This window comes from Dasypus novemcinctus, chromosome 16 (genome assembly GCF_030445035.2).
Source record: "Dasypus novemcinctus isolate mDasNov1 chromosome 16, mDasNov1.1.hap2, whole genome shotgun sequence".
Lineage (NCBI taxonomy): Eukaryota > Metazoa > Chordata > Mammalia > Cingulata > Dasypodidae > Dasypus > Dasypus novemcinctus.
Window position 1 is genome coordinate 83,658,142 of NC_080688.1, and position 11,553 is coordinate 83,669,694.

General features: G+C 37.6%; 1 pseudogene; it reads left to right on the forward strand.

Moving 5' to 3' along the window:
• Positions 1-3,619: 3,619 nt before the first annotated feature.
• LOC101445366 (ubiquitin-conjugating enzyme E2 variant 2 pseudogene) lies at positions 3,620-4,676 on the forward strand (annotated as a pseudogene).
• Positions 4,677-11,553: the final 6,877 nt, after the last annotated feature.

The following is an 11,553-nucleotide window of genomic DNA, read 5'->3' on the forward strand; positions in this document are numbered from 1 at the left end:
GACTCTAGAAATTCCAAGCCTCTGGAAATCAAGTTCCCAGATGATAGTGCCCCATTTGGGGACTTAACTGAATTTGGAACTTGCAAATCAAGATTGAAGATGCTGTCATCTAGGAAAGACTTGTGGAAAGTCCTACTGTTTGATGGCTTGGATCACTGCTTCTTGCATGCTAAACCAACAAGTTTTTTGAGAGAGCTTTATGAACAAAACCACTATCAGCCTGGAATAAAAGAGACATGGAAAGGAGAGAGTGAAGGTGAAATGACTTCAAGAGGAAAGTCATGGCAGCTGAGCTTTGGAATTAAGACATCATCTTGAGCCAAGAGAGAACCTCACCAATGTGTACAGAAAGGGTGAGTTTGCCCCAGCAGTTGAAGAGGTTGGATGTTCCTGTCTGATGTTATGGAAGAGTTTTGCTGCACCAGGATACAGAGAGGGTAGAGCCCATTCTCCAATGATTAGGTTGGTTAATGTCAGCACCCCACAGGTCTGAGAGGGGCGGGCCTATCCCTTGAAGGTTAGGGAAGGCCAGGTGGTCAACTCATTGCTCTGAGATGGTTGAGTCTGTATGCTAAAGGTTAGGGGAGATGTTGTCTTCACATCACTGTACTACAGGGGTTAAGACTCTAACCCAAAGTTTGGGTAATGTGTGGCAATCACCCCAATACTGTTGGAGGGAGAGGTCTGGAGCTTGGTTAACACCCAGATGCTTGATAAGGGTGGAACCAAGAAAATGGCCATTGAGCAAGCATGTGGAAAGAGTGGGTTCCCATAAGGCATCAAGGAGAAGAAACCATCATCTTAAGAATGACTCTCAGACTAAAATCAAATGGAGAATGCCCTGTGGGTTTCCTGAACTGTAGAGGACCCATGACTCATGTTTCCCTCCCAATTTCTCCTTGTTGTAATGAAAATGTTTATTCATTTGTGTATTGGAAACAGATAAATTGTTTTGTAAGTTTCAGAGATCTATAGCAGACAGGACTTTGCCCTAAGAAAAACAACTTCTTTCAGATGATTGTGATATGATTTAGTACTCGCTTTGTTACTTATTTAAGGTTTTTTTTGAAGCGAGTAATGTCTTTTTGGAATTCAGAGGGTGTAGTGTAGCAGTTTGATATGATTATGAATTCCAAAACTAGATACTGGATTATGTTTATAACTGGTTTATACCTGGGCTTGATTGAGTTATGATTGGGGCTTTGATTGGGCCACATCATTAGGACATTGAGTCCCCACCCACCAAGGGATGGGGACTCACAGATAAATGTCATGGCAAAGGATAGAGTTGGGGGTTTTTGATGTTGGAGTTTTATGTTGGAGTTTGATGTGGAAGCCTTAAGCTGGAACCCCAGAAAGTAAGCTCACAGAGGAAAGAGAAGCAAGGCCCTGGACTAGAGGAACTGAGGAAGCCTGAACCCTTGCAGATTTTGGCAGCCATCTTGCTCCAACACAAGAAAATAGACTTTGGTGAGGGAAGTAACTTATTCTTTATGGACTGGTATCTGTAAGCTCCTAACCCAAATAAATACCCTTTATAAAAACCAGCCAATTTCTGGTATTTTACATCAGCACCCCTTTGGCTGACTAATACATGAGCTTTCAGTTCTTCTGAATATATCCCTAGTAATGGAATTGCTGTATCATATGGCAGTTCTATATTCAGCTTCTTGAGATACTGCCAAACTGTCTTCCATGGAGGCTGCACATTCTACATTCCCATCAATAGTGAGGGAGGGTTCCTGTTTCTCTGCATCCTTTCCAGCACTTGTAGCTTTCTGTTTCTTCAATAATGGACATTTTATAAGGTGTTGTGGCAGTTTGATATTATTGATGAATTCCAAAAAGAAGTTTTGATTATGTTTTAAACTGTGATACCTTTTACTTGTATTAAATTCAGAGGTTTCATTTTTACTTGATTAAATTAAGATTAGGGCTTTGATTCATCCACATCAATAGGACATTGAGTCACTGTCCCCTTGGTGGGCAGATACTCACACAGAAAATAAATGACAAGGTAGAGAAGAGAGTTTAGTTTTGATGTTGCAGCCCCAGCCAAGCTGTTCACCTGATAGTTTACAGATGGTCTTGTGGAAAGAGCAGAGCAGCTGAGCCCAGAAAAGGTTGAACCCCAGGAAGAGAGATGATCTTTATGACAACCTATAGCTGAGATCAGAAGAAGCTGTGACCATGGAAACTTAAGAGGAAGAGGAAGGCTGAACCCTTGCAGAGACCAGCAGCCATCTTGTTCCAACACATGGCAACAGACTTTGGTGAGGGAAGAAACTTATTCTTTATGGTCTAGTGACTGTAAGCTACTACCCTAAATAAATATCCTTTATAAAAGCCAACAGAGGGAAGCAGCTGTGGCTTAAGCAATTGAGTTCCTGTTTACCATATGGAGAATGCAGGTTTGACCCCCAGGATCTCCTGGTAAAAAAAAAAAGGAAAATGGCATCCCAGACCTGCAAGGTGAGGCGCAGGCCCCAGCACAGCAAAACAATGTCCCAAAAAGATGATGACACAATCAGATAGACAAAAAAAAAAAAAAGACAACAGAAGTTTGGTATTTTGCATCAGCACACCCCTTTGGCTGACTAATACAGATGTGAAATGGTTTCTCCTTGTACTTTTGATCTTCATTTCCCTAATACCTAGCATCTTAAAATTTAATTTGATGCTCAAATTGCTCCAGCTTTGGTGTGCTTCATTTGGCTAAATTGTTCTTTGACTTATCCCAATCATAATGTGTATGTGTGTGTGTGTATGTATGTGTGTGTGTGCACACTTTAGTATTTGCTTCCTCTCTGGCACTACAAGATACACCAGGTTTGACTTGGGTATTTCTTGGTTGTGTCCTAGAATCAGCCATTTCTCTAAGGAGCCCTTGCACCTTTTATTGAAAAAATGGGAATAAGAATCAAAATTTGGCTCTAGGTGTGCTCATTGCTACTGGGGTATCACTCTTTCTAGGTCCTCTCAGCTGACAAAGCAATGAAATACTTGTGTTGGCTTAATGAGTCACATATATGAACATTTATTAATATTTCTATTTGTAATCATGTTTATCTATGTAAAGGTAATCATGAATTCACTGATGTATCCAACACTGGGCCATTACCACATGGATGATTCTAATCTCCACCCCTCACTTATGTGTAAATTCTCACTCCAGCAGTGAGAAACATGGCTTCTATCATCACCCATTCATTTTTAATTGTTCAATTCTGGTATACTTGTATCAGAATTATTAACCCATACACCCATATGAACAAAAAACTTTACCAATCATAATGCTGGGTTTATGTGCAGTTTCTTTTGCCTTTAAACTTATGGGTGCCACTCAGTTCCAAAATTATACATTCACATCTGAAATACCACTGAATTGTTTTGTCACATTCTGAATTCCACCCTGCAATCCCTCAACTTCTGAAATGAGGTTTACTATTTGTATTTATTACTCTATGTGCTATATATTTCTGGGGGTTTTGAAAAATGGCTAGTGATACATCATAAAGAATTGTTTCATAAAAATTCCTTGTCTTATAACCATCTCAGGGTCCACAGAATGGAGGAATAGAATATGGATAAGAGTGGACTTACTGGGCTGCATTGGGCTGCAGGAGAAGATGGCGGTCTCCACAGGAGTTAAAGTTCCTCGTAATTTTCATTTTCTGGAAGAACTTGAAGAAGGACAAAAAGGAGTAGGCGATGGTACTGTTAGCTGGGGCCTTGAAGATGATGAAGATATGACACAAGGTGGACAGGCATGATTATTGGACCACCAACGACAAATTACGAAACTGAATATATAGCCTGAAAGTAGAATGTGGACCTAAATACCCAGAAGCTCCTCCATCAGTTAGATTTGTAACAAAAATTAATATGAATGGAATAAATAATTCCAGTGGAATGGTGGATGCACGGAGCATACTGGTGTTAGCAAAGTGGCAAAATTCATATAGCATTAAAGTTGTACTTCAAGAGCTAAGGCATCTAATGATGTCCAAAGAAAATATGAAGCTTCCACAGCCACCAGAAGGACAAACATACAATAATTAATTTTAGTGGATTTCAAACTTGTCTTAAATCAACCTTCTATTCATGTTAACGTCTCGATTAAGTATCACAACGCAAAATACCCACACATTAAGTAAAAGAATTCCAGCTGGTAAACATGACCTGGACATTTATAAGAATATATTTAATATATGTACACCCATTATGTTTTCAGGTAACAGGAAGAAAAATGCAACACAATTCTTTTTTCTTACCACGGCACTGTCATTTAAGCATAAACCTCGAGTACTCAAAGTAGAATTCAGGTTTGCAAGATGAAATGACAAGAAGTGTCAGATTGCTGTGGAAGAATATGTGTGTCTGAAAACTAATTTCAAGAAGGAAAAAAAACATAAATGGCATGCTTTATCCACTTGCTTAGGGAAAGAGCTGCAGTTTAAATTGTTTAAAGTAGCAGGTACAATGAATGTTGCAAATTGTATTAATTTTTGAAGCAGTGTGGGTGCTGACTACTAGTAGTATCAAAAATATGTTCAGGATTGTTTTGATACCTGTATTTATAATAAAAAAAAGTTGGGGGTGTCGATGAATTTCTGTTAAAAGCCGTTTGTGTGTTACATGTAACAGACATGGTAAATATTTGTTTACAGTCTTTGTTCAACAAACCATGAATTTAAGTTTAAGTGAAACCAACAAAAAGGAAATAGGTATATATGGATATGTGATTTTGAGATAAAAGTTAGTCTTAAAATGTAAATAAAATGTGGAAAGTGAAAAAAAGAAGAGTGGGCTTACTGATGCTGTATTCTGGAACTAGTGTTATTAGTAGTGGAAGTAAATGTGACACTGAGATGGAGAAAGTGGACATGGTAGCTGCTAAGGGTGGGAATGGGAAGGGGAGATGTGATGTGGGGGCATTTTCAGGACTTGGAGGTGTCCTGGGTGGTACTGCAGGGACAGTTACTAGACATTGTATGTCCTTCCATGGCCCACTAGGTGGACTGGGGGAGAGTGTAAACTGTAATGTGGACCATTGACCATGTCCCATGCAGTAGTGCTCAGAGATGTATTCACCAAGTGCAATGAATGTCCCATGACGAAGGAGAAGGTTGTGGTTGTGGGAGGAGTGGAGTGAGGGGGGTGGGGGGTATATGGGAACCTCATATTTTTTTAATATAACATTAAAAATAAATTAATTAATTTTTTAAAAAATTAAAAATTCCTTGTCTTTCACCTGTTTAAACTGTTTCCTACTGCCTACCTCAAATGCCTACAAACCTTTGTCTTACCAGACTTATAGTTCTGTCTTTTGAGACAATCATATAATTGGAATCATACAGTATGTGGCCTTTTCAGATTGGATTTTCTTGGTACATCCCCTTCCCTCTGGTATGGGAGAACCCTCACTCAAAACTGGGCCAGTTGTTTTCTAGACAATACAATTCTCAGTGTCCATTTACTGCATTCCTTTTTGTTTCTCTTCATTCTTCATAAATGTACATTTGTAATTTTATTGCTAGTATTATTATTAACATTATCTTTATTAAACAGTTTGTTCTTGATTCCATGTATTATCTTCCTAAATGCTCAGGGAAACTCCTCTGGAAATGCAAAGCATTTGATTCTCTTATATTCTATCCAATTAACACCTAGATCTTATTCATTTTTGAGGCACTGCCTATCTTTGTCTTGAGCTAGAATTTTATTTATTGCAATTATATGTCGTTAGAGGTATAGCACTAATGCCAATATTCTTCTATTTTTCTCTTTATTATCTTCTGAATTGTAGTCTTTAATGATAATCAATAGTGAAAGTTTTTTTTCTGTAAACTAGCCCCCTTAGGTGAGACACGAAGGCTAGATGGTGTTGGAGTGCAAGACGGCCCTGCCGCAAGATGGGAAAAGGCTCTGGTAAAGTCCTTTCCCTTTCTAGGCAGACTTTTTATGGCCCATGGTTTGGGCATATTTTATAATGATTCCTGTTCCCGTCACCCTGACAGGACCATATGGGGATCATTCTTGGATCATATACGTGAGAACACAGTAGAGATACTGTGGAAATCCCCACAAAATTTGCAGGGTACTATGGATTAAAAGTCGAAGGCTGCCTTGGGTTTCTGACTCTTTCTCATCCACATTTATCAATAATGTGTGAAAAATACCATAGAAGTATTCTACTAGTTTATGATTCCAGTTGCTTCTGCTCCAGATCTCACTGTGATTCTCTGTATTAATCTGTCCCTTAGGATGTGGGGGCGATGGTTTGCCTTGTGACCTCAGTCCTTGGCACATCCAAGAAATATGGATGATTCATATGTTCAGCTTTCTCTTGCCATAAGTACTTCCAAGCTGTAAACGTTTCCCACCTGAAATCAGAAGTTCTCCATAGTACTTTTTTTTATTTAAAAATTATTGAAGTATATCACTCATACATAAACATAAACTATAAGTGTATAGTAAAAGTTGTGAACTTACAAAACAAACATATATAACATCATGCAGAGCTCTTATACCTCACTCTACCAATCCTTTTGCATTGCTGTGGAACATTTTTAACAAATGATGAAAGAGCATCCTCAAAATATTACTGCTATTCAAAGTATCTTATATGTGTATTTTCCCTCAATCTACCCTACTACGACTATTATTATTTGGTATCATTTTTATGTGAACATACATAAACAATAAGGGGATCGTAAAAATGGTGAGTTTATAAAGCAAACATGCTACCATCATGTAAGGGTTCCTTATATCAACCTACCACTAACACCTTTCATTGTTGTGAGACATTTATTATAATTTATGAAAGAATATCATCAAAATCTTACTACTAACTATAGCCCATATCTTATATTTGGTGTATCCCCCCCCCCCAATTCACTCTATTATTATTTTTAAAAATATATTTTTCTTACAAAAGTTGTGAACTTATAAAACAATCATGCTCATGTGTAGAATTCCCATACAAGAGCCCTCCATCAATACACCACACTATAGCGGAACATTTGTAACACATTGTGAGATAATATCATCAGACTATTACCATAAACCATGCTCTATAGCATATATTTGGCACATTTTTTCCTTACTCCCCCATATTGACACAGTACATCCTTGACATCGATCCACAATTATTACAGGATTGTTGTTAGCCAGAGTCCATAGGTCACTCCAGTTGTATTTTTTTCTCATGCTTCTGCACATTCCCACCAACATGAAATAGTGATGTATCTCTGCTCTAGTTCACAAAGGACACTCTTGCATCTGTCACAATTTTCATCCATCTCTGGGTTTACTGTGTTATTCAGTCCCTAGATTATTTCCTAGCTTTCTTTCAATTGACATTTACATCCCTAGACTATCCTTTCCAGCCTCATTCCCATTTATAAACCAACTGTTACTCACTATAATGTGTTACTATCAACTCTATACATTTTCTCACTTTTACAGTAAAGTTAATTAAAACTTTTATATACATTCAACATCAGTTGTCCACCTCAGCCCTCCTTTTATCTCCTTTTGGAATCCACCACCTATCACGAGGTCTTGAAGATGTTTTCCTACATTTTCTTCTAGAAGCTGTGTGATTCTTGCTTTTGCATTTAGGTATTTGATTCATTTCAAGTCAAATTTTTAATAAGATGTAAGATAGGTGTTCCTTTTTCTTTCTTCTGGCTACTGATATCCAGTTCTCCCAGCACCATTTGTTGAAAGAAGTCTTCTTACCTGAGCTGGGCGGGTTTGACAGGCTTTTCAAAAATCATTTGACCATAGATGTGGGGGTCTCTTTCTGAACCATCAGTTTGGTTCCATTGGTCTATGTGTCTGTCTGTCTTTGTGCTAGTACCATGATGTTTTTACCACTGTAGTTAGGTAATATGATTTAAAGTCTGGAGTGAGAGTCTTCCGATTTTGTTTTTCATTTTCAAAATGTTTCTGGATATTTGGGACCCCTTACCCTTCCAAACAAATTTGATGATTATGTTTTCCATTTATTTTAAAAAGTGCTAGTGAATTTTTATTTTGATTGAATTTGTATATCTATTTGGTATAGAATTGACATTCCAATGATATCCAGTTTTCCAATTCATGAGCATGGTATGCTCTTCCAATTATTTAGGTCTTTATAAATTTCTTTTAACAATGCATTGTATTATCTCAATACAAGTGCTTTACATCCTTGGTTAAGTTTATTTCCAAATATCTGATTCTTTTAGTCACTATTGTAAATGGAATTTTTTTCCTGACTTCTTCCTCAGAGTGAGCATTACTAGTGTTTTTAAAGTCTATTTCATCTGACATAAGTATAGCTATCATTCTGGCTTTGTTTTGCTTTTTTTTAACATGCGTGGGTTATCTTTCCAATCTTTCACTTTCAATCTATTGTTATCTCGTTATCCTTTGGTCTAAGGTGAGTCTCTAGCAGACAGCATAGAGATGGCTCATATTTTTCATCCATTCCACTAGTCTGTATCTTTTGATTGGGGAGCTTAATCTGTTAACATTCAATGTTGTTATTGTAAAGGCAGTTCTTATTTCTCTCATTTGACCTTTGCTTTTTATCTGTTATATTTTATTTTCACCATGCTTTTGAAACTTTTAGTTACTTTTACTGATATAATCATCATTACTAGACTCTCTTCCAAACTCTCTCTCCTGTCTTTTCAGACTGTAGTACATCCTTTAGCATTTCCTGAAAGGATGGTCTCTTTGTAATAAACTCTCAATTTCTGTTTATCTGTGAATATTCTAAACTCACCCTCATTTTTGAAAGACAGTTTTGCTAGATATGAGATTTTTGACTGGAAGCTTTTCTCTTGCAATACCTTAAATATATCATACCACTGTCTTCTTGCCTGCATGGTTTCTGATGAGAAATCAGCACTTAAACTTATTGGGTATCCCTCATATATTATGCATCACATTTCTCTTACTGCCCTCAGAATTCTCTCTTTGTCTTTGGCATTTGACATTCTGATTAGTATGTAGCTCAGAGTTGGTCTATTTGGATTTATTCAGATGGGAGTACATTATGCTTCTTGAACACAGATATCTATGTCCTTCAATAGGGTTTGGAAATTTTCTACCATTATTTCTTCACATATTCCTTCTGCCCCTTTTCCCTTCTCTTCTCCTTCTGGGCCACCCATAACACATATGTTTGCATATCTTTTGCTGTCATTTACTATCCTGAGAACTTTTCCATCTCTTTCCATTCTTTTCTTCATCTTTTCTTTTGTATGTTTGCTTTTGGAGGTCATGTCTTCAGCTCATCAATCCTTTCTTCTGCTTCCTCAAATCTACTGTTATATTACTCCAGGGTATTTGTAATTTCATTTATTTGTGACTTTCATTTCTGTAAGATCTGCTATTTTTCTCTGATGCTTTTAAATTATTCTTTGCGCTCATTCAATGTATTCCTAATATCCTTAATCTCTTTAGCAATCTCATTGAATTTATTAAGATTTGTTTGAACATCTATGATTAGTTGTCTCAATTCCTTTATCATCTGGAGGCTTATTTTGTTCCTTTAACTGGGTTGTGTCATCTTGTTTCTTGGTATGGATTGTAGTTTTTGTTGGTGTCTTGGCATCTGGTTTACTAGATGTATTTATTCTGGGTATAGTTTCTCTCTTTACTTTAGGGATTTCTTGCCCTTTCTCCCTTGCTGGTTGTGTAGTAGTCACCTAGGATGTAGTTGGTGCTGTAAGCTGTAGAGGCTCAAGCTGCCCATGTTGCCCCAGGAACCAATGAAGCTTCTCCCACCTTTCTCCTTTGCCAGGGTTAGGGACAGAGACACAACTGTGTGTAATAATCCAAGTTGTACAGGCCTAGAATGTAGTTGCCTGGAGAAACGGATGAAGCTATATCCTTCCTCCCTTGTCTGGGGCAGGAATGGAGTTGCAGGTATGAGCAACAATCTATGTTGTGTGGGTCCAAAATGACCACAGTTGCTCTGGTACACTTCTGACTATTCAGTCTGTGCCAGCCAAGTGTGCCTACAGTTACCCAGAGAGGCTGGTGCAGATCCCACTGGCTTCTCCCTGCCAGAGGTGGGTCTGGAGCCTAGCCTAGGGCTACATTTGAATCTGGGTAGAAAGAAACTGGTCCCTACCATCACTGTGAGTTTCAGTCTGCCCTGCTTCCCCTCATCCTGGGGATGGAGTAAAAATGGCAGCTACCAGCCTCTTTCTGATTTGGACAGTTTCATACTTTAGTTTTTCTTAGGATTATACTTTAGCCAGCTGAATTTACTAATCAGTAGCTGAGGTTGGTGCCCAACTGTCTTTTTCCCCCCATTTTTTGGGAAATTAAGTTTCTAATTCCAGTCACTGGATAGCTCCTGAGGTGTCTTATACCACCAGTGGAGGATTGGCACTGGCCTGCATGGCACTGAGTGCTCTACTCATGAATCTTTTCTGTGGATGGGCAGTCTCCTCATTCCATTCTTTCAAGCACATTGCAGGATGTTCTTCTGGTCTCCTGAACTCCCCAAAGAGATGCTCTGTATAGCTCTGGGTGATTACTACCTGGCTTGTAGCACAAGCTGAATCTAGGAGCTCCTTATTCTGCCACCATCTTACTGGTTGTCTCTCTCCATAGCACGTTTTTGAAAAGAAATTTTCTTCATTGATTCTTATATTAATTTGAAGGTTACCACTTTTAAATTGTATAAGCAATTGTATAACAGATTTCTAAACTCATAATAATGACAGTTCCTCTTCCACATTATTCTTTCAAATATTCAAAGACAACTATTTCATCCTCTTATGATCTTTCATTTCCTCAGAACACAGTACTCTTACAATTGTTCATTATACACATGTATTTGTCTTCTTTCTATCCACAAGTATTCTGTAGCTGGATTGTAGTGGAATACAAGATCTGCTTGTTAAATTTCCAGGACATTTTTTGTGAACTGGTTGATAAAGAGAATCATTAAAAAAATTTAAATAATATGAAAGTGCAGTAAAATAATTACATTAATAAGCTTATAGATATTCATTATTTCCTACGTATTATGCTACATTTTAAATCATTTGTACTCTTGGGAGAATTTGCATCTATTGTAACTTTATGGTAGAACTACTATAAAATGCTGTGCTGAGGTATATCTCTACTCAACTCCATGTTCAGGAATGTCAAATGGTTAGCTGAAAATAAACCACAACACTAATATTTACACCCAGAAATTGAAAAACACTCTAAATTAGTGCTTGGTTTATTGTTTTACTAGTTATCTACCCTTAAAAAGTGATGGAGAAAATGTTGCTGATTTAGATTAAACTTAAAAATGTATTGTATCTTTATTAGTTATATCATGAATTTTTTTCTTTTTTTTAAGATTTATTTATTTATTTATTTCTCTCCCCTTCTTCCCCTACCCCCAGTTGTCTGCTCTTCTATGTCCATTCTCTGTGTGTTCTTCTGTGGCCGCTTCTATCCTTATCAGCGGCACTGGGAATCTGTGTTTCTTTTTGTTTTGTCATCTTGCTGTGTCAGCTTTCCATGTGTGCTGCACCATTCTTGAGC